Genomic DNA, 27,173 nt, shown 5'->3' with positions numbered 1-27,173 from the left:
ATTTGATGCTTTCTTCATTAAATTAAACCAGGAAAGGTTGATTTACTGTGTAGCATAGGCTTGAAATAAAGTATTCTCAGGCTTACATAAAAATTTCCAACTGTTTCTGCCCAGGATGATGTCTTAGTACCTGAATGTTCTGATTCTGGAGGTTACACTTCAGAATGTGAACTCATTCATTAGAAAAAGCTTTATTTGATGGAGGGCCAGGTACCTGCTTCCCAGCAACACAGCTTAAGTAAATGCCCAACTCAGACAGTCAACATTACTGTCTCAAAAATCTTTCATTCTGACATATTATCACACATTTGTCATTGGGAACTGCATACTCACATATGTCCATAAATATTTGGTCTTAGTAGACCCAGGTTGACCTGCTTGAGAATCAGAACAGGGAAAAATCTTATCTCTGTCCTTGGAAAACATACAATTAAATGAAGGGAAAGTTTGAATGTGGCCTCTGAGAGACTCTGTTTCCCTGAAAACAAAATCATTTTGCTCTAGTCAATCAATAACTACATGGTAAATGTGAATCTTAGGCTCAGAAAGAGGTTATCGGCCACAACATTTCTTAACACTTTCATAATGTTATCAGGAATTAAAAGGTAACATTTATCAAATATTTACAAGTTGCATGGGACACAGCACAGTGTAAACATATGAATCTGATAATATCCAAGCTACAGTTTTAAAACAGATCCAAAAAAATCTCAAAAATGTTTGCTCTTCAATGATACATTCTCCATCATGTAAAAATTTAACCATTGAGATGCTCTAATGACATGTGGAATGGGTCACACCAGGAAGAATGTATCTCAGGTGAAAGGTCAATATCAACAGAGATGAAAGAGATTGCATTAGGCAGGTTATGCCAACCAGGAAGGACAAACATTTTCTACATGAACGTAGGAAAAAACCTATTATGTAATGGAAAATGTGAGGCAAATATTATTTTATTTCAGTTGATTACATATGAAAGGTGTGTGCTAAAGTACACAAAAAAGAAATAGTCCTGTCTTCCTGTGGTTAACTCCATTCTGTCTTTTGCTGTATGTGGTGGCATTTGTCCATATTCTGGGGGGACAGAAACCTCATTTATCTTTCTCCTTCCACAGTCCCTTGAGCACTTTGCCTCTGTATTAGGGCTTTGCCCAGTCCAGAGCCTCCATCACGACTTCCATTGTGGTGGATCTTTTATTGCATTAATTAGAGATGGTCTAGAAAGGTAAGGGGAGGAAAAGGAGCAGGAAGAGTGGAACATAAGCTGGTAGACAACAATCTTTAGAAAATATAAGATCATTAGCTGGAAAAAAAAATAGAGTCACATAGCCCCAATACCTCAATCTCCACACCCCCATCCTCCTGGTGAACTTGAATGATTCAGGACATTGCTGTTCAGTTTGTACCTCGTATACTGCTGCCGTCTCTGTTGTGTTTCACCTCAGGGCCATGTGTGATGGCCACAGCTCAGACAGGTGGGCCTGACTAGAGAGTAAGGTATATAGCTATAGTGGTCTGAAAGATTTAGGACAGTGAAATAAGACTTTCCAGAAAAGAAAATTTCCTAAAGTAGATTTTATTGGTGGAGCATTTGTTTCTTTGCTTTCAGAGTTGAAAGTGCTTACATTGTGAATTTCTTAGCCTTTAAATCTGAGAAGTGTGTTAAGCTTTACAATGATGGTGGATGGCAGCTAGAAATTCAAGGTTGTATTACAATGGTAATTGGAAATAAGACCCAAATGGCCTTGTAGAAATAAAACAACAACAACAACAACAACAACAACAAAATGTTTCTTTCTAAAACACAATAAGTGAAGATTTTTATCAAATATGGGAAGAGAAACTGGGGACAAAGAGAACCAGAACTTAAATATCATGAAACATTGGGCAACTACAGAACAGGCACACATACATACATTTTTTTTTGATTTCAGCATTTTGCTGTGAATGAAATACTGCAAACTATAAAAGGTAATAATTTATTTTTATTTACATGCATGTAATCATAAGCTTTTTAAGTTGGGCAATATAATCATAAGCTTTTTAAACTGGTGTAAACCAGACACCAGTTCATTAAATTGGAACTCTAATGGATATTCACCCTGTGTAAATATGGGTGGGAAAAAGGAGAGCTTTAGAACTAATTGACTTCCTGCCCCAGGCACCCAAACATCTTTCTGCAACTCTGGATTTGTCCCTCCAGGATACTACTGCCAAAATGATCAACACAAGGTCCCAAAATAACAATTTATTCTGCCCAAAGGACATTGTGCCCTCAGTCTCCTGGCCAGATGAATTGGCACAATTACATCCTTCTCTCTTGCTTTCCCCCTCAGGATATCCTAGGTGTCAGGGCTTTACATGTTGCGATGATTCAGAGCAAAAAATCTGCTAAGAGGAAAGACAGTGCTACAAGCGTCTTCTTAGATTCTTAGGTCCAAACTGATGGAGCGAAACACAAATCCTCCAATGGTCTGTTTCCTTCAAAACTTCACTGCCCCTGAGGCACATCCACAGATCAAGTGGAAAGTTAATCCTTTCCTGACTCCTGACACAAATATGTTGGCCTTAACCAACAACAGCCCCAAATTAGCCGATTTCAAGTCTTCTTTCCCTTCACCAAGAATTAGCAACTTAAAGACCATTGTTAATCTGCCAGTTAATCTGCTGAGCTCCAGTTCTCTGAAGGAATCCAACAGAAAAATATACATTCATATCTGCTTTTGAAAAAAAAAAATTTAACGTTTATTTATTTTTGAGACAGAGAGAGACAGAGCATGAATGGGGGACGGGCAGAGAGAGAGAGGGAGACCCAGAACCGGAAGCAGGCTCCAGGCTCTGAGCCATCAGCCCAGAGCCCGACGCGGGGCTCGAACTCACGGACCACGAGATCATGACCTGAGCCGAAGTCAGACGCTTAACCGACTGAGCCACCCAGGTGCCCCTCATATCTGCTTTTGGAAAGAAAACTCTGTTCAACATGGTTTTGGATCATTTCCTCTTATTTGCTTTGCCTCTTTTGCCTTAAAACTCTCTTCTATCAGCACATTCTTTGGACAGAGCTGTATTTTGGGGGGAAAAAGTTCCTTTACTCATTTTTCTTTCTGAGTCAGACTCACTGAGCTCTGCATGAACAGACCCTTTCATGAGGAAACCCCACAGCTTACTCTCAGGATGTTCAGGAAGAGGTGTGTGTCTGCTGAAAAAGCTTTTCTCAGTATAAATAAGCTCAAGGTAGGGTTCTTAACAAAGAGCTGGGAAGTTGGAAGAAGGTGGTCATTTCCTCAGAGGCTCAACATCTGACCCCACTGAGGTCCTCACTTGCAAGTATTAGGATGAGTGATTCTAAAACCCACACACAGGTGGGCACTTGAGCAGTGTTTTTGACCCTGAAGAGCTGCCTGCTAGGGAATTACTCACCAGCAGTATTTCACTGCCATTTAAAGAAAATGGTTTGGTTACTTCCTAAAGTGAGGGATAGGGAGAAGAAAAGGGCCAGGTAGATTGTTCCCAGTGAAAATGAAAAAAGAGGAGACATTTACATAAGTCCTTAGTAGTTCTTTAAGACTAAACTCTTACTTATAAAAATTTTTTAACAAATTTAGAAGTAGATGGGATTCTTACCAAGAGGGACATAGCTTTCTATTGAATTTTCATGTTAATGAGGATTAGTTTGAAGGATCACCTTCATTCTCCATTTATTTGCTCATTTGTTCATTCATTCAGTCAATATTAATTATTAAGTGCCTACTTATGCCAGGTGTGGTGGCAGGTACGGGGATACAACAGTGAGCCCAACTAGTCACCTCTACCTCTCCATGTAGGTGAAAAACAAGAAATGGATCAACTAATCACACAAATAAACATGAAATTACTAAGCTCTCCAAGGGCAGGGACATGGGACTATGCAAACCCATAAGAGTGTTGTTCATCCTAGTTAGGAAGGTCAGGAAATACTTACCAGAGGAAGTTATAATTGAGTCTGGATGTGGAGGGGGAGTAGTACTCAAAGAACTGAAGGTATGGCTGGACTGGGGAGAGCGAGGATGAATGGGAGATAAGATAGAGCAGAAACAGACCTTTAGGGATGGGAATGTGCAGGCTCTCATTACCGGCAATGTGAAGGCATGGACGTTATCCTAAGAGCAATGGAAAGCTATCAGAGGGTTTTACACAGGAGAAATGATAGGATATGATCCAAGATGACATGACGTGACATAATACTATTAGGTTGGATTTCTGTGCCTGCAGCATATTGGTGGTGGTAAGAACAGAAGGGCAGGCAGGCTATCAATAGACTGAAAGAGACCAGAAAGGTGACTGGTACAGGTTATTTCATTTAGAAATCTTTACACATTAATTAAATCAATCTGATACAAGGTAAATCAGATTTCTTTCTTTCTTTTTTTTTTTTTTTTTTTTTTTTTTTTTTGTCTAACACCTCATAAAATTCTTCTTTGGGACCTACTTACATTTTCCCACTCTCTTCCTAAGAGATCCTTCCCTCTGTTTATTCAACAGAAGATTTGCTTCTGCCATTTTATAAGCCAAAATCACTTAGCCAACCTGTCTAAGAATCTTTATTTGTAAAAGGGCTAATTATAGTCTCCAGGCTTTCCTTATGGAGTGAGTTATAATGAGTGTAATCTGCAGTTATAGGTATGAAAGTTCCCTGTACACTAGAATACATGAGATCAATGTAGGTTGGCATTATTGCAATGCTTCTAATTATGTGTGATGTCTACCTTCTCTGGGAGTTAATGGAATGTTGATATGAATATTCTGGCAGGGAAAATAAGTTTAGGTGCTTTTTTTAAATTTTTTTATTTTTTTTTAACGTTTATTTATTTTTGAGACAGAGAGAGACAGAGCATGAACGGGGGAGGGGCAGAGAGAGAGGGAGACACAGAATCAGAAGCATGCTCCAGGCTCTGAGCCATCAGCCCAGAGCCCGACGCATGCCTCGAACTCACGGACCGTGAGATCGTGACCTGAGCCGAAGTCGGACGCCCAACTGACTGAGCCACCCAGGCGCCCCAAGTTTAGGTGCTTTAATTATGATACTCATCAGATTCCTAGATAAGGCAACAATTAGTTCAGAATTAATGTAGCCAAACAGAGACAGACCCAGAGAGCAAATTGGAGCAACTTTGTAGCCACAGCCTCAGGTCTCTGGATATTATGAGACTATACTCCAACCCATTTACCACGGTGAAAAGGCATGTTTAATCCAGTAGGTGGCAACTGTGTCCTCAGAATGCATCCATTCACAACTGTGAGAAGTTGGAAAGGCTCTAAGAACTGAGAAATGAGGGTTGCCTGGGTGACTCAGTTGGTTAAGTGTCCGACTTCAGCTCAAGTCATGATCTCATGGTCCATGAGTTTGAGCCCCATGTCAGGCTCTGTGCTGACAGCTCAGAGCCTGGAGCCTGCTTCATACTCTGTGTCTCCCTCTCTGTCTGCTCCTCCCCCCCGCTTACACTCTGTCTCAAAAATAAATAGACATTTTTTTAAAAAGATTAAAAAAGAACGTAGAAATGATATCATTGTTGTCTTTGGGGGGCACTGGTAGAGAAGAGCCTCTCGTCTCCCCAGAAGAACAAATAGCTATGCTTAATTAACCTCCACCTTCTGTTTGTGTAAGCAGGCTTAGGATTTGATCAAACAAATATACTTTAACAAGGGGGGGGGCACATCTCAGGGAGGGGAATAGGTAGCAGAACAGTCATGGGAGAGAAGAAAATAAAAACATATCAAACTTATTATAGAGCTTTCTATCCAAATTCCATGGAGGCCAAGCTACTGTAGGAAACTGGGTCTCTCAGATACTTCTGTTCTCTGTCCTCTTGCCCCTTTTTCATTAAATTTTGGCATAATCTCTGATGACTTTCAGAATAGAAAGAGCCTGTTCATTTTCCAGGGATGCACTAGGCAGTCATGAACTTGATTGTGTAGAGGAGGGCAGAAAAAAGAACTAAGGTGTTGGGGGCATCCTCTTCATCTGTGAGCATCACCTCCCACACATTGAGAATCAATTCTAACTTTATAACCTTCTGTGTTTCTCCTAAGGTCATCTCAAATTGTATTAGAAAGTACTCCCCAAACTGAAGCAGTGAATTCTAATGTACGATAACCTTGTCTAGATATTTCTACTCTGTCTTGGTAAAGTAGTACTCCTTGGGGAAAGTTGTGAAGAGGTGCTGAAGAAATCCAAACCAGGCCTTATGAGATGTTTCCATTTGAGAGCAGAGAGGGCTCTTAGGGTCTGAGGAGGTAAGACCCTGAGAATCCCACTTCCTGTTCCTTAAGGAGCCTTTGGGATGCTATGTTTGTGACTATGTGTGTCTGTGTGTGCAGCAGGAAGTAGAGGAGTTGCACATTTACCTTTGTAAGAGATAGCGAATATAAAGGGGAGCTGAAGAATCTTCTGGAAGTTAGGATGGTCTATCAAATTTAATAAACACTTACTAACATGAATGCAGTTTGAGATGCTCTTGAAGATGGGTAGGACTTAGGAGGCTGAGGTAGGTTGGAAATTGGCAAGACATTGCAAGTAGAAGAAATAGGTGGAACAAGGAAAATAAAATATGAAATGTAGGACTTAGACAAAAAAATATCTAGTCAGTCAATATAGCTATACATTTCTGAGTTGATTAGAAAGGGAAATAAGGCTGGAAAGCTTAAGTATGGTTAAATTATAGACAGCTTGGAAAGCCAGTCAGAAAGGTGGGAGGACCATTGATTCAATCACTCTGAAATATTTATGTAGTGTGACTATGTGCCAAACACAATTCCAGGTGCTTGAGATACATTGGGAAGCAAAAAAAAAAAAAAAAAAAAAAAAAAAAAAAAAAAAGACGAATGTTTCTGCTATTACAGGATTTACATTCTAGGAATGACAATCTGCTATTTATCTGCCTTTCATTCAGAATGTCCATGAACTAAATTCATCTCTACAACAACCCCATATGGTTGGTATTATTATTAACCTGCTTCAAAGATGGGAAACTGAGGCACAAGGAGGTTAAACATATTGCCCAAGCTCACACAGTTGGTAAATGTCTAGAGTGGCTCTTAACAACTGCATAATACTAGTTGTAAGAGCTGAAGGAAGAGAATTTCAAGGTGGTATGTTTGGCAAAAGGGGTAAGTGCAAGATTATACTGTAATAAAATACCATAGATGGACTAGGTGACTTAAACAACAGACATTTATTTCTCTCAGTTTTGCAAGGAAGCCTGAGATCCGGGTGCTAATATGGTCAGATTCTGGTGAGAGCTCTCTTCCTGGCTCACAGGCAACCACCTTCTTGCTGTGTGTTTACATGTCCTTTCCTTTGTGCTTGTGCTGTTCTTCTTCTTTCTTTTTTTAACCACTCTGTCATGGTGTGATTGACCACAAAGAGCTGTGCATATATGTACCAAATGTATACAACTTGATCGGTTTGGAAATAAGTATGCACCCATTAAACCACTACCACAATCTATACCATAAATCTATTCATCACATCTAAAAGTTTCCTCCTGTTCTATTTATTATTATTGTTATTATTATGTATGTATGTATAATAAGAACTCTTAATTAAAATAGTCACACTCAGAAGCAAAGAGTAGAATGGTGGTTGCCAGGACCTAGGAGGAGGGAGAATCAGGGAGGTATTAGTCAAAAGGTTTTAAGTTTCAGTTATGCAAGACAAAAAAGTCCTAGAGTTTTACCATCAGCATAGTGCCTATAGTTAACAATGTCATATTGTATACTTAAACATTTCTAAGACAATAGATCTTATATTAAGTGTTTCCTTCCTCTTCTTACAAGGCCCCCAATCCTATAGGAGTAGGATCCTACTATTATGATCTTATTTAGCCTTAATTACTCCTAAAAGCTGTATCTCCAAATACAGTCACACTGGGTTGGGACTTCAGTATTTGAATTTGGGGGAGGGACACAATTCAGTCCATAGTACCAGGCAATACTAAGATTTTAAAAATCACCTAGTATTTGTCCAGGCTTACTGTCTACCTATGTTTTCTCATTTAATCCTAGTCATAACCCTAGGAAGTAGACAATATTCTTCCCATTTTACAGATTGTGGAAATATATAGTTACAAGAATTTAAAGAAGTTTTTTAACCACTTGTACATCTATTGATGGCCCCTGACCCAAAACCCCTAGTTCACTTTCTCTGTACCACACTCCACCGCTCAGCTGCCGGCCACAATTCTTACTCAGTGCATGGCTGGGTCCTAAAGGCTCTGTGACCGCTGGAAAGGAAGCACTCATTTTACACAAGAGGCTTCTGCTGTGCATGGAAGCCCAATGGCTGCCGAGTACCTGGCAGAGCTTCCTGGGTACTCTGGGAAACAACTCTCTGCCCCAGGGAACCTAGTGTGGAGAGGAGATGCAGAAAAAGAGGGTTTGGATGGTGAATTTATCTGAGTCAGTTTAAGAAAAATGATTTTTTTTAAAAAGATTGTTTTATTTTTTTAAGGAGCTTTCAGAGGGAAAAATGGTACAACATTTCCCAGGGTAGAATGACTTAATTTAGTGACTGGGGGAAATTAAAATGTGTTTTCCGCAAAAGGAAATCTGAACCTCCTTTTTTTATAGCCACCTTTCATGGACTTTCTTTTTTAAATGTCTTCATTTTCTCATTCATTTCTACGTGGTTTGCTATTCGCATGGCTCTATGTAAAGGCTGCCATGAAAAAGGAGCCTGTGGCTAAAACCATAGAAAGACATTAGTGAAATAGTTTGTTAATTTTCCCAAGACATCTATCTGATCTTCTAGGTAGAACCATGAAGAGTTGGGATGTCTAGAAACTGACTTGCCCCTCAGGTGAAAAGAAGTGAGTGTTAACGGCATTCTATCACTTGGATATTTCGTACCAATAGGTCTGTGGGAAAGGTAAATCAAAATAGGAGCTAAATTCAACAGCTTATATTTGAACAAGTTACTGTGTTTTCTCGTAAACTCATAATAAGTAACATAGATACATGGGTTTCATACCAGATGTCTTCTGTTAGTAAGCTAATATTTATCTCCTGAAATTCTAATAGCTCATCTTTGCTTTCAAACACTCTCAGATCCTACATTTAATTGAATAGTTGCTCTGCCCTTGGAGAATTCACATATGTTAAATAATTTAATCTTCACAATGACCTACTGAAATGTGGTTATTTCCATGTTACAAGAGAGGAAACTGAGTGATGCCTGCCAGTTTTAGCTCCTGTAAGTTCACTGAGGACTGTGCCTGTTCATCATATATCCAGGGCTCACACAAGTATCTGCCACATGGTAGTGGTCAGTATTTATGAAATTCCTGAAGAAAAACATAGCCAATTTCAAACTCAGATTTTAGGCTCTTAGCAGCAGTAAGAGTGACTTATGACATCAGAATGACTTGTATGGTAATCCTCATAGAGAATTATTTTCCTAAGTATTGCAACATTATAGACACACTCTGCAAATACCCATTTCAATTTACTACTCCTTTTAATGATGTAAGGAACATATGTTTACTGTATAAGAATTCTGGAATACAAATGATCAGTAAGAACAACAAACAGGGTGCCTGGGTGGCTCAGTGAGTGAAGCGTCCGATTTCAGCTCAGGTCATGATCTTGTAGTTTGTGGGTTTGAGCCCTGCATCAGGCTCCATACTTTTTAGTGCAGAGACTCTTGGGATTTTCTCTCTCTCTGCCCCTGCCTGACTCATACTCTCTTCTCTATCTCAAAATAAATAAAAGTTAAACAACAACAGCAAACAAATTTAAATCACTTGATACCAGGCCGCTTAGAACACCTGCCTCTGTCTTGCAGCATCCTGTGCTCTGATAAAAATCTGTACCCTTTTTTTCAATTTTTTATTATTACTGAAGCATAGTTAATATATTAGTTTCAGGTTTATAACACTGTAATTCAAAAATTCTATACATTACTCCGTGCTCACTGTTGTAAGTATAATCACCTATCACCTTACAGCACTATTACAATATTATTGGCTATATTCCCTATGCTGTACTTTTCATTTCTGTGACTTATGCGTTTTATAACTGGAAGTTTGTATCTGTTAGTCCCTGTACCTAGTTCGCTCATCCTGCCTCCCCTTCTCCTTTGCCAACCGCCAATTCTCTTGTATTTATGAGTCTGTTCCTGTTTTCCTGCTTATTTGTCATTTGTTTTGGTTTTGAGATTTCACACATTAGTGAAATCATATGGTATTTGTTTTTCTCTGACTTATTTTACTTAACATAATACCCTCTAGGTCTATCTATGTTGTCACAAATGACAAGATTTCATCCTATTTTAATGGCTGAGTAATATTCCATTGCATACACATACCACATCTTCTTTATCTGTATTTTCTTTCTTAACAAAAGGAGTGTTCTGTTCTTCCCATCTACCTTCCTGAGTTCTCCTTGGAGTCAAAGACAAGATGGGTTCTCTCTTTATGATCACCCAACAGGATCTAATAGGACCATCCCTTAGGGCTGTGGACCAGAAACGGGGATAACAAAGCTCCCGTTTCAAACGGTTTTATCCAATTGCTATCAGTTAAAAACAAGCACCAGGGACAGCCTGAAAAGAGCAATGACTTTGTCCTCAATCTCAGTTGCTCAGTGTAAAGAACAAATTTAGGTGATTTGGTATTAAATCCCCAGATAAAATCCAGATCTGTCATAGCCATTCTATCTCCCAGATCCTAGCTAGTGAGCTACCTACTATAACAAGCCTTTTGGTTTTCCAAATTCTTTTCTCCTGCAATCTAGGACTTAGACACATTGAATTATATATACTTGACTAACTAAAATGTATCCTTGTTTCTCTGACTTCATTTCACATAAGTGATAACTAAAAGGCTGATATGATTGGTAAGTATAAGGAAGAAGCTGCCTATTCCAGTAAAATTTGTTTAGCACTGTGAAACAGAGCTTTGTTTTTCCCTCAGCTCGTACTTCTCCTTGGTTCCCTAAAGTCATTGTGCTCAGCCTGACTGTGCCAGGTCCCTGTTTTCCAAGGTTTTTGCTAAAGGTATTGCCATCACTCTGACTCCACAAGAGTTTTCATTTCTTATTCTTTTATTGTGATTTTTAAGATGTAAGTCTTGATTTTTGTGAGAGGTCAGGGAAGACTGGCAAATGTAGAAGGGAGAAAAAAGAGTAACATGATATTTTCTATAGAAAAATGCATTTTGGGTGTCAGGAGCTGACAGGGGAAAAACACACAGACATTCATGGCAAAATTGTTGATGGAAGCTTAGGGGACTAATCCTGATGCTTACTTTATTTTCTTTTTAATGGGATGTCAGTTCTGAAGAATAAACAGTCTTTCCTGAATCCAGAGTTATAAGCACTTATTTGTCTAGATAAAGTACAGAAAAGAAATATTGTGTGCTGTGGCCCATAAGTCATCTTCATGGCCTTTCAGGTAAACTACCAAGGATTTTTACTGTTCAACTCAGTGGAACACAAATTGGTAAACTGAGAGCTAACTGATCACAGCCATTGAAGCAGTTCATAGCTGACACCCAAAATTTCATCTTAATCTGAAGTGGCAACATCAATTACCTAAAAACGTGCCACAGTAGGGAATGCCCACATCCCCTATTATGGGCAAAAGGAGAAAGGAGCATGTATCAGATGCTTCAAGGAAAGGCCTATTTTATTCTGAGACTTCTTCCAAGTGTTCCCTACCAGAGGAGTAGAGTGTGGTCACCCTGCCCCTCATTCCCAACACTCCATAAGGCAGCACCTGTACAGAAATGTGGATCACAAAATACAAAGATGCAAAATGGGATTGTAGCACAGGACAAACACAGAAATAAGGTTACTGTAGTCAGTATGTTTAACAGCCTGTCCCTCTGTTCTAGTATCATGAATTGTGAAGGCAGGAACACTAGCAGAGTGTGAATAGCTAAAAATCAATTTAAAATCTGAACGAGACACAATTGCTGAAGGAAGGCTGGAGAATTCTCTGCAATTGCTCTGAAAAGCTAATGACAAGAGGAAGCTGTAAGTGAAGTGCAGAATGGCATGAAGCAAAATCAAAGAGCATATAACAAGCAGACAATGTAAAACCTTAATGACAAAAGAAAATGTGAAATGATCTCACCAGGTTCTTACTGAGGAATGTTGGAAAGTTAATACCAGAGCCATACTATCCATTATAACATTAGAATACATTTAATTCCAATAGAGTTTCCTTCCTTGCAAATGGTTTACATAGTTCTTAAATTTGAACAATGGTGGTATAATGGGAAAACACTTGGAACCCAGAGCTGGCCTCAAGCCCTACCTGAGCCTATTGCTAACTGCTCATTTAGTCCACTCAGTCATTCCAAGAAAACTTTTTGAAAACCTATATATTTTACACTCCATTTGTGTTGAAGCAACTGTCTAATACTTTTGGAACTCAGATTACACATATGGAAACAGGGATGGTAATTCATATACTGACAACCTTGTAAGGTCTACAGAGAATCAGATGAGAGAGTGTTAAAAGGAACTGGACTATGGCTGTAACTTTTCCTTTTTTTTCTAGACAATTCTAGCTAATAAATAAGCTCATTTAAGTTATTTAAACCTGGTCTAAATAATGTGGTAATTAAGTTGGCACTATGACTGCAGAAACTATCTTTTGGTCTTCTGAGCTACCACTGAATCTCTAGGCAGCACTGAGGCATCATTCTGAATGCTTTTAGCACTCCATATGTGGTTCAGTTTTACTTGAAAACTGTCAAATATCAATTGGATTAATAGGATTCCATTGATCTCTACACCTGGTTAGATAGAAAATATCAGATTTAGAAACTATCACATAAAAAAAAATAGTCCTCTTCATAAACAGGTTGAGAAGTTAGTAGAGAAGCCTTCAGTGAGCTGCAGCTTGGCACAGACACCTCCTCTTGTCTTCCAGAAAGCCTTCCCTTGTCAATTTGTGCTCAGGTCGATTCAAAGGACACATTGTACTGGTGCCAACATTCAACATGCTTATGAAAATGCCTCTCCATTCCTTCCTGTTTCCACAGAGGCTTGTCTTTAAAATGGCCCTGCTGAGTGTTGGTAAACTCAATGGACAGAGTAGCCAGAACATTAGCATATGTATCTCTCTAGCTCAGGAATGGAAGAAAAGTTGGTTTCTCTTACTTTACTTTCATGTGGTTGCTCAATGAATGAGAGTTTAGACATAAAGCTTCTCCTTCTTTTTCAGCTTATCTTCTTACCAATGATCAAGCTTCTTCTGGTATGCAAATGGGCCATTTAAAAGGCAGAAAACAAAATCCTGTAATTATGTGGAGTAATTTTGACCTTATTACCAGGCTTTTAGTGTATATGTAAAGTCAGAAAAAGAACAAACGTCTCTCAAGACCTGCGCTAGGTAATGGTCAGCAATGTTACCAAATAGAGAACTTTTCCCCTGCCCGTAACCGTAAGAACACCATTGTAGCTGTCCCTGCTCTTCCTCTTGCATGGGGAGTGTTTGTCTGCATTGAGCTTTAGATTCTACACAGCATTGTCCCTGACACTCTCTAATTTCATAATCACAAGTCGGCAAAGTTTATTATCTCCAATTTACAGAGAATAATTCCAAAGGATGAATTGACCTTCAGGGCTTCAGTGAACTTGACTGAAATTCAGGTCTTCTGACTATAGGACTTTGCTGGTGAGTTTCTGAAACAGCTTGTATGCCTAGGAAAGGAGAACTAGCACTGGGTGAAAGACAGATTGTCACCATGTCTTAGGTCCTTTATGTGAGTCACCTTAACACCAATTTGTATACAAAAATTCACAAAGAAATTCAAACTTCACAATTTATGTTTTTACTACCCTAATCATTTTAGCATTCTGTCTACTTTGATAGAATGCACTACATATGTAGGTATGTTGTAAAACTTCTTCCACGTTCTCTTAACCCATCATATTAAAAACCATGCCTTCATACTCCTAACATTTAACAGTATAATGGGGCTGTTTTAAAAATAATGTATTTTGAGGCTGCATTGATAGAAATACACTATTTGGAATGTACAACGGGATAGCACCATTCTGTGCTAGGTCGGGTCACATCTCAAACACAACTTTCAGTTCAGCACATTGATAAAATTAATATTGTGTATGTCCAGAGGATCATGCCTCCACCACCGAGAACTAGGGATTTGGGCCTGGGGATGAAAAAATGTAGGGTGAACATGATTGCTGTCTTCACATTTGCAAAGGCTGTCAGGGGAAGACAGATTAGACTCACTCCATGCCGCCCTCCAGGGCTGAACTAGATTCAGTGTATGGCAGCCACAGGGTGGCAGATTGAGGCTCAATGGAAGGAAGAGTTTTCTAAATTATTAGATCAGTTCACATTGGACTGAGTTGCCTCAAGCTATAGGTTGCTCCCAGGTACCAGAAATGTGCTCACAAAGGCTGAGCCATCCTTTGGCAGAATTGCCAATGCGGGTATTCAAGAACTGGAAACGGATGTAAGAAAATATCTCAGATACCTTGTATTCCAGATATTCTTGGGTCCTAGGATTCATGGCGAAGCAGCATGCTCAGAGCCTTCTCTCTTGTTTTCAGACCATCGAAACTAGTTTTGTTAAAAACACTTCCACCAACAGGAAAACAGGAATTTGTTGGTTTTGTATATCCCTTTGGGTTTATTCTCAATTCTTCCTTATTGTCTCTCATTTAGGCAGAAGATTTTATTCTGTAGTGGAAATATAGATATCATTGAATTTCTTTTTTTTTAAATTAATTTGTTATTTTGAGAGAGGAAGAGACAATGCAAGTGGTGGAGGGGCAGAGAAAGAGGCGACAGAGAATCCCAAGCAGGCTTCACGCTGCTAGCACAGAGCCTGATGCAGGGCTTGAACTCATGAAACCACAATATCATGACCTGAGCTGAAACCAAAAGCCAGACACTTAACTGACTGAGCCACTTAGGCACCCCAACATCATTGAATTTCTTATAAACTCCTGAAATTTAAAATAAATTGTTAATGTTTTTCTTTTCTAAAGACTTTGTGTTTTTAGAGCAGTTTTAGGTTCACAGCAAAATTAAGAGGAAGTACAGAGATTTCCTATATACCTTCTGCCCCTAAATATGCATAGCCCCTCCCATTATCAACATCCCCCACCAGAATGGTACATTTGTTATAATTGATGAACCTACATTGACACATGATTATCAGCCGAAGTCCACAGCCTACATTAGGGTTCTCTCTTGGTAATGTACATTCAATGGGTTTGGATGAATGTATAATGGCATGCATCAATCATTATATTTTTTCTATATTCATTTTCTGTGAAAGCATGGTATCACTTGGTGGGGGATATTGATGATGGGGGAGGCTATGCATGGATGGGAACAGAGGATATATGAGAAATCTCTGTATCTTCCTCTCAATTTTGCACAAACCTAAAACTTTTATTAAACATGAAGTCTATATTTTTTAAAAGTTTGTGCAAAAGGACCTTGAGCCTGCCACATTTCTGAGAATGTGATTGTACTACTAGTTCATGAGCCCTCCGGTCTTTTTATCAGCAAGAAAGAAAAGGCACATTCAAACTTCATAATTGAGTTGAGTGTAGTATAGAAATATTTCAAAGATAGGATGGGGCTTGGAAAAATAAATTGTACAGGACCTAGGGTCTAATAGTAGTGGGCACAGTTACTACTCTGAAAAAGTAACAGGGAAGAACAGTTTCAAAAACCCACTGAGGGTCGCTGTGTAGAAAGAATTACCGTCTGGTATAGAGACTAGGCCAGCCCACTATGACCTGGCAGGGGTGGAGCTGAGAGAAACCTCTCTCATTTTTATTTCTTCCCACCCTCTGTCAACTGCTAGTGCCTCTTATTGGTAGAACCAACTGAAAGCCTGTGGGCAAGGGCACCTGTCAGTGCTGTCCACATGTATCAGCCTTACAGGGCACAGAGTAGGATAGGAGAAGAACTCAGAGTGGACATGGAGAGGCCAGAAGGAAATGATCAACACTGTCCTCTCTCATAGCACTCACTGAGTTGGTCATTTCCTATCTGCTGTCTTTGTAGCCTGGAATGTACCTGTTAGCAGAGCCTATTTAATTGACTAAGACTTAGAATTGGCTTTAAAATAAGATTAAAAGAAGTCATTGTTTTAAAAGAAATGTTCTATCTTCTGATTATGAGAACTAAGTAATTTAACAATAAATATTTCAGTGTAAACCAAATATTTGGGTTCACTTAAGAAAGGGTTTTATAGTAGGAGATTTATAAAAATCTCATACTTCCCAAAATGCTTTATTGGAATTGAAATGCTCCTTCTCCCAAACTAGCCATGCTTCTTACTGTCTTTTCCTTCCAAAGCCATCTGGTATGGTCTTTGATGGGAAATCTGTGATATACCTTCTAATTTCATTCTAAACATTCATATTCAATACAACATTGTATCATGTTTAGATAATTGAAATATTCAATATTTTTAGCTAGGTTAAATGAAAGGAAGATCATTTAAACATCACTCTTTGTTGTATGGCCTGTAACAACTTGCCAATAGAAGATACACATACTACTTATGGCATATAAAATGCCATAGTGTTGGGGAAATCAATAAGGTTATGACTGGAGAAAGAGGGATGGGCTAAATGGTCATCCCAGATTCCACGCACACATTTCCCTCTCTTCATCTATAAGGAATTATCAGAAAGCAAGTGAGTCTGGTATTTAAACATAAATTCATCTGTAATTTGGTGCTTTTCAATGGAGGTTTTCAGAGCTCAATTTCAGTTTCATCTCAAAGTGGAATTTCAGAGTTACTTGACAATAACAGGTTTGCTCTTGAAAAATGAAAGTGGAAAGTGAAGTCTGGACTCCCCACTCCCACTTACCATGTCATAGACTTTCACCTTCTTCCAGAGTGAAGAGCATGCTCAGTGTTGATGGAAACACAGTGAGCTACCTTGTGGGAGCTACTTTAGTGCAGCTAAATGTTTACTGTAGCAGAAATGTTCAAATCTTGTTGAGAAATTCATAGCACTAAAAGCAAAAGTGTTTCATAGCCTTATAGGTCCAGATATGTTATATCCTGTGAAATCTAATATGAATTTGGACTCCAATAAAATATATGCAAAAGGCCCATATTTTGATCCTGAATTCCTCTAGTTTTTCATATAGGAAAGTTTTCTATGTGATGCATCCAACTAGAGGAACTGATAAGATAATCAAGAACAAAGGTCTGTTGTGCTGCCCCAAGGAGTAGATCCAGATGGTCTCCTGAAGAGAAATTGTCCCCAAACAATTACCATCTTTTGCTTTGGGGACCAGGTAGGAAGGAGGTGTTTAAGTTGAGTATTTGTACATATTCTTTGGAACTGTTTAGATTCTGATGAGGATGCAAGAGGTATTAGAAGTGTCTCAGATATAAAAACTATGGCTAATAAAAGCTAAAAATCAAATCTTCTGTTTAATACTTTGGAATTATTTCTGTTTAAATTTGGTAGAAAAACTATCAAACTATTAGTAGAATTTCTAAAAACTTTGGTGTAAATGATGGAAAGACAAAATATATATATATAATTCATTGCCAGGAATTAGATTTAAGGGTATTAGCAAATTTGTTAACTTGTGGTCTGAGTTTAAAATTAGCAGGTTCTTAGGTAGCACTGCTCAATTACACCAGATATATTCTAAGGATATAATAGGACTCCATTTAGGTCATTAATATGTGACTCTCTTAATAATTTACTTTTTGATAAATATTGTCCAAGTGAAAATTTTTTTCAGATTCAACATGTTGCTTTTCCTAGAAAAATACCCAAAGCAGATGACTTTCCTAAGTAAAGCTGAAACTTGTAGAAATTAATCAAAAGGACATCTTTGTTCAAATAATTGGGGTTGGGCAGAGGGAGAACCCAGAACACACTGTATGTTATCCGAACCCTTGCAAAAATATATCTTGGGAGACCTAGCTGGCTAGCTTGGTTCTTTTGCAATAGAGTCGGTTTAGAAAGCAACATAAAATCTTCACTATCTCATGTGTATTTAGTACACTTTACAGTGTTTTGGTAATAGAAATATTAGAAGAGTTTGTCAGAGTGTGAAAATGACAAGTGATTACATATAAATTTTGTCTTATGTTTCAGGTGGGAATAGAGGCAAAGAATGGTGTACAGTGGTCATACTTTTTCTTGAATGTTTGTACCATTTAACAAATAGGATCAGAAAGTGCTCTACCTACTGCCTTTTTCCAAAGTTATCCCTCACTGGAAGAAGAAAAAAAAGCAATAATATAGTTAGCAATTATCAAGGAATAAGAAATGATTGCTGTGTTTAGGCCAATGGTAGAATAAAGCATTTTCTTTCAAAATCCTGCAGAAGTCCATAGAGAAGTGAGTGGCAATTGCTAAGCATTATTTGTTCCCAAGATCATATTTTCTTACATGGGTAACCTTGGACAAAACATTAAAACTTCATTATATGTCAAGACACTCACTGCTCTACCATTCCTCAGCAGTTCCCCATCATTTGAGGATGACGTTGTCACTACTCTGAATGGCAGAAAAGATTCTTCACAACCTAACCCTTGGCTGCCTCTTCAATCTCATGTCCTAACACTCATACATCCCCCCATCACCACAAATGTATCACAATTAATTATTGTAGATCTTAAGTGGACTGTGTCTGCAAGCCCCCTTGCCTTCCTTTACTGATTTAATAAATATTTTGGGGGTATATACTGTGTGTCAGACACTGAGCCAAGGGCTAATAATAAATGGTGAGCAAGGCAACATGATCCAAGGCCTCATGCAATTTATGGTAGAGTGGGGATAACAAAGAAACAGAACACCCCCACACACACTAACAACAACAATAAATAAATAAATATAAATAAAATAATTATAGATTGTGATAGGTGCTGGGAAGGGAAAATAAACAGAGGGTTAACATAGAGACAAAAGGGAATGATGAGTGTGAGGTGGTGACATTTGGTATGTGCCAGGTGAAGACCTGGGACAAAGACTTCCTGGCCAAGAAAAAAACATATACAAGTTCTAAGTATGGAAGATTTTCTAAAGTTCGGTGAATTAATAAAGGCCAGTGTGGCTGGAGTATGGTGTGGAGGACATAGCATGAGGTGAAGGTGAAGAGGTAGCTTCAGATCAAGCAGTCCTATAGCTCATAGCAAGGAGTTTTATTCCAAGTGCAATCAAAAGTTATCGGTTAGATTTAAGCAAAGTTGTAACATGGCTTAATTTATGTTTTAAAAAGATTGTTCTGGCTTTGTGTGATGAATGAATAAAAGAAAGACAATAGAGAAAGTGGGTGGAACAGTTACTTAGGCTATTCTGGCAGACCAAAAAAAGGGATAATAGCAGACGCATTCAAGAGATATAGGGGGGAAGAATTAGCAATGCAATTGAATTTTTCTGTTTTCTGACTTATTTCTATTACCTTAAAGTCCCAAACCAAGCATCCCCTACAAAACTAAGCTACTTTGAAAGCCTCTTAATCCCACAGGGTTAGAGACCCCCTCTTGTTCTCTAAACAGCCTGTCACATGGCTCTACAATGTGACATACCATAATATTGACTTCCTTGCCTGCCTTCTGTAAGACTGTGAACTATTTTTAGAATAATGGCTGTGTCTTGTCCATTTCTGTATCCTTGGCCTGAGAACAGAGCCCAGTGTGTAAGAGGTGCTCAGTAGATGTCAAATGTGTGTGTGAATCTTGCCTTCTAGATTGTTGGAGAGCTCTTCACATGACCTGCAACACTGAACAGAAGCCAGATCTAGGCACTTGGGATTGATTCTGATATTGAAAGGATTGTGGAAGAGCTTCTGCATACCAAAGACACCTACATTTATTAGAAGTGACCAACACATCTCAGACAGGAAGCCAAATTGATTTTCCAAGGCCACTTTGGGGGGAAGAGTTCTTGACTAAGGTAGACTTTCTCAAAAGTATTTTGAGTTACATTTCTAAACCTTGCTGTGACATTTACAGTTCAGAAAAGCTTGCAGCACATAGCTTACCAGACACTGTCATTTTTGACAAGGAGTTTGCATTTATCAGTCGTGTGTCTGGGAACTGTTGGGCAGAATCATAACCAAGCTGTCACCAGGGCCTCCTATTACCTTCAAGCAGATTCATTTTAATTCACCTCCATAAAGATTTAAGTATCTAACATGAAACTTAAGGTGTTGTGCCTGGCTGTTAAAATAGAGATTGATGTCAGAATATTTCTAAAATATCTCTATTCATAAGGAACTCACAGCCCTGTGGGGCAAACAACTGAACAGGCATTGCTGTTGAGGACGATAAGAAGTTACAGTGTGTACATATAACATTATATGTATGCACGTAGTAAGAGAAAACATAATAATTTATGTTTTCTTCTGGAAGGAGGAGTAGAATGTATATTTGGTCAAAAGGAGCTTAACTTGAACTGGATTAGTAGTTTACCTGTCTCTCTCTGTCAGCTTCCCAGATGCAGGGAAGCCAAAGGCTTAAAGGCATTGGCTTCAAAGCTAGACTGTCTGGGTTCAAATCAATTACTTTATGACCTGTATAACCTCTACCAAGTTACTCAACAATTATTCACCCCAGCTTACTCAACTGTTAAATGGGATAATAATAGTACATACCCTGTAGTGTTGCTATGAGGATTAACTAAGTTTGTACGAAGAACAAGATAATGTCATTCCAGGCAGTGAAAATAGTATGACCAGAAGCAATGGGTGTCCATGGAATGTCAAGGAATTGCAAATCTCTGTGAACAGAGTATAGGGTATATTTGAAGAGGGAGATTGGAGAAGAGATTGGAAACACAGTTTGTGGCCCAGATCCTGAAGTGTTTGTAAAACATTCTAAAAAATTTGGATTCGATGCTATAGGTAATGAGGAGCTGCCAATGGTTTCAAACAAGGAAGTGGTGTGACCAGATCTATGTCTTAGAAAGACTCTTCTGTCAAGAGTAGAAGGGTTGGACTAGAAAGGGAAAGAATGAAAGGCAGAGAGTCGAAGCAAGTGATTATAGCAGTAATCCATGAGAGATGATTCAAAACCCATAATGAACAATAGGGAATGCTAACCTGCTCAGTTTAAGGTTTCTCAGATATTTTGACCATAGGATTCTTCTTTCCTTATATAATATTCCAAGAATTCCTCAGGATTCAGTTTGGGAATGCTAGCTTAACACCTGCTAATTAAAAAAAAATTTTTTTAATCTGCTCCCTTTACATTTTTCTGCATCTCAGATTTGCTATTCCTAGCACCCAGCAGGGAATCATGATCACAGACAGAGCTACTTGTACATTATCTGACATGGACAAGTTAGCAGATCAACGAATGAACAAGTGTTTCATGGAAGCTGAGTTTATGCTGAGCTCTTTGGATTTGCACATCAGCCAGTCCTCTGCCATAATGTTCTCTTCCCTTTGCCAGAGAAGCTTTGTGAGGAGAATAGTGTGATAAAAGTTGTGTTTGAGGAATATTAATCTGTTGTTGGCCTATATGGGGTGGTATAATGCTCTGGAAGCTTAGAATTCCCTTTCCAATGCATTTGGTTCAGTTCTCTCTGAATATAAAAATAACAAACCTTAGAATGTGCTAGGTATACTTACCTATAGCAGTAATCCATGAGAGATGATTCAAAACCCAGAATGGGGTATGAACAGTAGGGAATGCTAACCTGCTCAGTTTAAGGTTTCTCAGATATTTTGACCATAGGATTCTAAGTGCTACATACTTAGACAGTACACACACACACACACACACACACACACACACACACACACAACTATTTATTCTTCATAATAACCCTATAAGGCAGAACTGTTATTTTCCCTATTTTATGGATGTGTTGAGTCACAGAGAAAGCCAAAATCACATAGCTAGTAAAAGGTAAAACAAGGAGTGTCAGTGGCAACAGCTGGTGTGTGAAAGAATGTGTGAGTGAATGAGTGAGGGAGTGAACAGAGTAAAAGAACAAGAGATTATTAGTAAGCATTAGAAAAGTAAGAAGAAATTAAGGACAGTTTAAGGACAACATTAGGAGCCAAAATGGGAAAAGAGGCCCCTGGTTAACCTGGGCAGTATTCCAAAGAAATTACTCTTCAAATGAGAGAGTTTGAAGTAGTGGTAGTAAAGAAGAAAAAAAAAAGTGAAATTCACTCAAGATTACAGTAAATAGGGCACATTGGGAAAGTTAACACATTTCTCTGCTGTCAAGATCAAGCTCTTGTATTATTATTGGCTTCTATAAGTGGCATTTGAAACAGATACCATTTCAACTGCAAAGAGTTTACTGAGTAAGACCCAAGAAATGTTTTCAATTTGCTGGATTCCGTGACCTCGAGAATAGAAATAGCATCTGTGTATCTAGAAAGAGGTGCAGAATATGTCCTATGGAAGGCTTGCTGACACAGTTCTAAACAAGACATCAGTCCCTACCTGAACCTGTCCATAAGCATGTACCTAGCCCTGTGTTAGGTGTTGTCAGGGACAAAAGCATAAATATTATCAATCAATAAACATTCCCAAAGTATACACTAGGGCTAAATGGATAAAATATAATATATAATCCCTAATCGCAAAAACCTCCTAATCAACTAGGAGAGAAATGGTACAAACACAACGATACATTTAGATGACAGGTTTATAAAAACTCCTGTCCTAATAAAACATACCTAGTAAAGTGTACTATGAAAATAAAGTACAGAGTTATATAATAAGACCAAAACCACAAAATAAATTTAAATAAGAATGGCTCAATAAGGATTCAAGACAGGAGAAGGAATTTCAGGTTGGTCTAGGTTATTAAATAAATGATGATGAGGAGGAGAAAAATGTTTCAAGAAGGAAAGAGAGCAGCAGTACTTAATGCTGATTACAAATCAGGGACACTGAAATGGTTAAAAATATAATAATCATAATCATAATCATAACCATAATGTCTTTGGTCTTCCTCATTGAAGAAAGATTTCACTGACCTTGAATTATGAAATTAATTACCCAAAGCATATAATGCTAACTGCAAACTGTTATTTCTTCTGAAAGCAAGGTCCATTCTTGGATGTTTCTGATTTCACTCTCCCCATCTTTCTACATTGGGGTTTTGGTCTTCAGAGTCCTATAGACCTTCTCTAACACTTTCAATTCTTGTGTTTCCAAGATTGGCATCAATAGGCATTATGAGTCATTTGTTCACACAACATAGAAATTCTGCCTTCTTACTAGTTTAGAATTCTGTCCTTCTCTGACCCGTCCTTGACCTCAAAAGAGGCACAGCTGAGCACTTATCCAATTAGGCTCATCCTTATGCTAAAGAGGTATGCCCAGGCCAGCATCATCTATACACTGTACTTTTATATGAGTGCACAGCTCATGTGTCATAGCAGGCAACCTGGTGCTGACATACAGCAAACCCTGATTACCATCAATCTGCTCCCAGAACCATGTACCCAACCATCACAAGATATCACTTTGGGGCTGACATCTTTGGGGCCTAGTCCCAGCCAGGATATGTGAGTCACCTAGGAATGACAGTCTGATCAAAATGCATGATGGATAGGGCCTAACCATCATCCCATCACTCATGAGCAAGGAGGCAAAAATTGTCAAGGTAGGGGTGTCAGGTGTGGGGAAGGTAATTTCTGACAGGTGATTAATGCCAGGAGCTAGCAATCATCCAGGTACTGCCAAGAGAAATGGGCAGTTGTATATATTTTTCTCTATGACAGTGCCTCCCTTCCCCCACTCTTGACCTCTGGTTTTACAATGTTGCAGAAAAGCCTCACAGATGATTTTTTTTTCTTTCCCAAATTCTAAATATTCATGCCACTCAAAATCTAGAGCTTATATACCTTCTACATGCACACCTACCCCAATGTAATTCTAGTTAAGATTTCATAGCCCCATTGTCTTTTGAAAATCAACTGATATCTCCCTAGTTAATGTTACTCTGATGGTTATTAAGGAAGTGATAGGTCAGTCTGCCTTGGGCCAAATCTTGGTTTTGTCTAAGGCCCTGAGAAAATGATTGTACTTGTCTTTGTCTCAGCCTTCTCACCTATAAAATAAGATTGATTTGAGGATTAAAGGAGGATCTCTCACCTTTATGGTTTATGATAAATGCTTAATAAATACTGTGTACTATGGTTACTGTCCCTCTGCTGTGCTTGTTATGTATGAGAAAATTTTCAAAAACTGCATATTTTTTGAAACATGGGATACCTGAAGGAGACAGATAAAATGGTCAAGGGTAGAGGGTACTTGGACACTTGAATTAAACCAAAATGAGTGTGGGTCCTTTGAGATAGGAATTAGAACAAAATAGCAAAAGACAGAGAAGAGAAGCCATGCTTGAAACTGCTGAGATCTGGTCCTTCTCTCCACTGAGCCCCAGATAGCGAAACCATCAGCTTATTCAATATGTGGAGGATTCTGTGGAGGTGGTACAGAACCAGAGGTGTTAATTACCCCAGGACTCATTGGTGCAGCAAGTGGTGAGGAGAAATCCCGTCTGAGGTCACAGCAGGAACAGGTGTAGATATGCTGAGCATGAACAGCTTCACCCAGGCTCCAGGCAAGAGACAGAAGCCACACTGGCTATTTTAACAGAGAGAATTTGATATAAAGGTTTGTTAGGTTTTGAAAAACCGAAAAGGCAAAGGAACTCTGAGGTATTACGAAGGTAGCAACTGCAAAGAGCAGCTTCAAGCCCTTTGGTCGAGGGAACCAAGGGAAGAGGCTATAATTATTCCAACTTAAAAGCTTGGAGCCCTGTGGAGGTGAGAGTCAGACCTCTGAGGAGGTGGTGCTACTCAGCTGAAGCGGGGGATTTTGAGAGATGTCATGTGCTGGTTTTTCGAGTATGGGAAAAACTAACAGGATTCAGCTGCTGTTACCAGAACATGGGTGCTTACTGGGGTGAAGAAATGAGGCTGAGGGGCCACTGACAAGAAAGGAAACCCATAGGAAGGAAGGAGCAAGTCCCTTCTCTCCACAGCAGCCTTGCAGTCTCCCTCTGGCAACTGCTATTGGACGCACCCAGGAAGGAGCCACTGGCAAAGCAGAAATACGTCGTTTGCACCCTTCCACCCCACAGGGACCCAAAGTAGGGTAGAGAAGGGTGGATGTGGTGCTGAGAAACAGTAACTTACTAACTGGCACACTGTCTATGCCACCCATCCAGAGGCAGGATAAACATGCCTACTGTGTGCCAAAGACTAGAGACTAAGATGTACTACGTTACCCTCCAGGGACTCAGGCAAAGGAAGGAGAAAAAAAAAACAAAGAGAATATGACTTGGAAACATGACTAAGAAATGTAAACCAGTGTGGGGGAGAGAGGAAGGATGGGATAGAAACTGCCCAGAGCGGCAAGTTAAAAATGAGATCTGCTGGATGAAGACAAAGAAAGTAGGTAGACACTGATATATGGAAGAACAAATCAGGAAGGGTCTTATATGCCACATATGGAATTGAGACTTTTTTTTTTTCCTGAAGGCAATGAAAAAATAGTTTTCATCTGATGCAATAGGTTTATGTTTTGATCAAAAAGTTTTTGAAAGTGGTTAGGATGGCAGCAGACTGGTTGGATTTTAAAAATTACAATAGTCTAGAAATAAATGTTTAATTGAGGTTTTTAAATAATTAATACATTTACAAAATAAAAATGATATGAAAGGCAGATATTAAGAAATCTCCCCTATAGATAACCATTTTCTTTTTTGTTCAACCTTTTGATGTTACTTTATCTAAATACAAGTGAATATGAACATGTATTTCACTTTTTCTCCCTGTCTTGCACAATCTTTTCTTATTTCAAGCAATGCCAGAATGAGAGTCTCCAAAGTAAGATTTCTGGTTCAGTGGGTAAATGCTTTTGTAATTTTGGTAGACATTGCCAAACGCAGTGAAGATTTTCCTTTTCTAGATGTATCATTTTGTACTCCCACCAGCATGACAGGAGAGCCCCTCTTTTCTCACGGTCTGGCCAACAATGTGTGCTGTGAACACTTTTGGAATTTTGGCCATATGGTAGTTGAGAGACAGAATGTCAATGTAGTCTCTCTAAGTGAAATTGTGCTCTTGTTTCATGCTTAGGGACCATTTGTATTTCTTTTCTTCTTTTTATTTTTTTTGGGGGGGTCTCTATTTAGATCTTTTAGCTGTTTTTCTTTTGGGTTCTTTGGAAATGTTATTCATTCCCCACCCCCACCCCCCATTTTCTAAGGGTTGCAAATGTTTTTCCCAGTTGCTGATTTCTTTTTGAATTGGCTTCTGGCTTTTGTTTTGTTTGCCATGCAAGACATAGTTTCCTAATTTCGGTTTATGAAAGAATTCACACATCCATTCTATAAATACGTTTATTATTTTATTTTTACATTTAAAATATTTCAGTGCAGGGAGCCTGGGTGGCTCAGTCACTTAAGTGTCCAAGCTTGGCACACGTCATGATCTTGCAGTCTGTGAGTTCGAGCCCCACATCAGGCTTGTGCTGGCAGCTCAGAGCCTGGAGCCTGCTTTAGATTCTGTGTCTCCCTCTCTCTCTGTCCCTCCCCTGCTCATACTCTGTCTTTCTCTGTCTCTCTCTCTCTCACTCTCAGAAATAAATAAACATTAAAAAAATTAAAATACTTCAGTACATTCAGAGTTTATACTGATATACAATATGAGGCACAGATAGAATATTATCTTTCCTAAATGGCTACCCAGTGATGCTAATGCCCTTTATTAAAATGTCCATTTTCACCTCACTGATTTGAGATATCATTATTATCATATTTTAAATCTCCCTATATACCTAGGCTTTCTTCTGGAGATTTGTTCTATTCCATTGATCAATTTGTCTAATCCTGAGTCAATACCACACTGTTTTAATTATTGATGCTTTATAATATATAATATATGTTTTAGCTTGGTAAACATCAAGATGCCTCTTTTAGCTATTTTTTCAGCACTTGGATTTTTCTTTTCAATATATGAAGTTTATTGTCAACTTGGTTTCCATACAACACCCAGTGCTCATCCCAAAAGGTGCCCTCCTCAATACCCATCACCCACCTTCCCCTCCCTCCCACCCCCCATCAACCCTCAGTTTGTTCTCAGTTTTTAAGAGTCTCTTATGCTTTGGCTCTCTTCCACTCTAACCTCTTTTTTTTTCCTTCCCCTCCCCCATGGGTTTCTGTTACGTTTCTCA

The 27,173-nt window shown here is 38.8% G+C and overlaps 2 long non-coding RNA genes across 3 annotated transcripts in view; one reads left to right on the top strand and one right to left on the bottom strand.

The window, feature by feature from the left end:
• LOC122222020 overlaps positions 1–27,173 on the top strand; it is a 49,826-nt gene that overhangs the window by 6,057 nt on the left and 16,596 nt on the right. The window lies entirely within an intron of this gene.
• Positions 947–23,136, bottom strand: LOC122222019. 2 transcript variants are annotated; one of them, XR_006203573.1, is made up of 3 exons: positions 22,961–23,136; positions 14,493–14,698; positions 947–1,217 (listed from the first exon to the last, which is right to left on the bottom strand). It is a non-coding gene; the product is annotated as an uncharacterized LOC122222019 (long non-coding RNA). The 2 variants fall into 2 exon arrangements; XR_006203574.1 differs by lacking the exon at positions 947–1,217 and adding an exon at positions 13,291–13,689.

This window comes from Panthera leo, chromosome B3 (assembly GCF_018350215.1).
Source record: "Panthera leo isolate Ple1 chromosome B3, P.leo_Ple1_pat1.1, whole genome shotgun sequence".
In the NCBI taxonomy this organism is placed as follows: domain Eukaryota; kingdom Metazoa; phylum Chordata; class Mammalia; order Carnivora; family Felidae; genus Panthera; species Panthera leo.
Note: the sequence above shows the minus strand (reverse complement) of the source record. Positions and strands in the feature narration are given on the sequence as shown.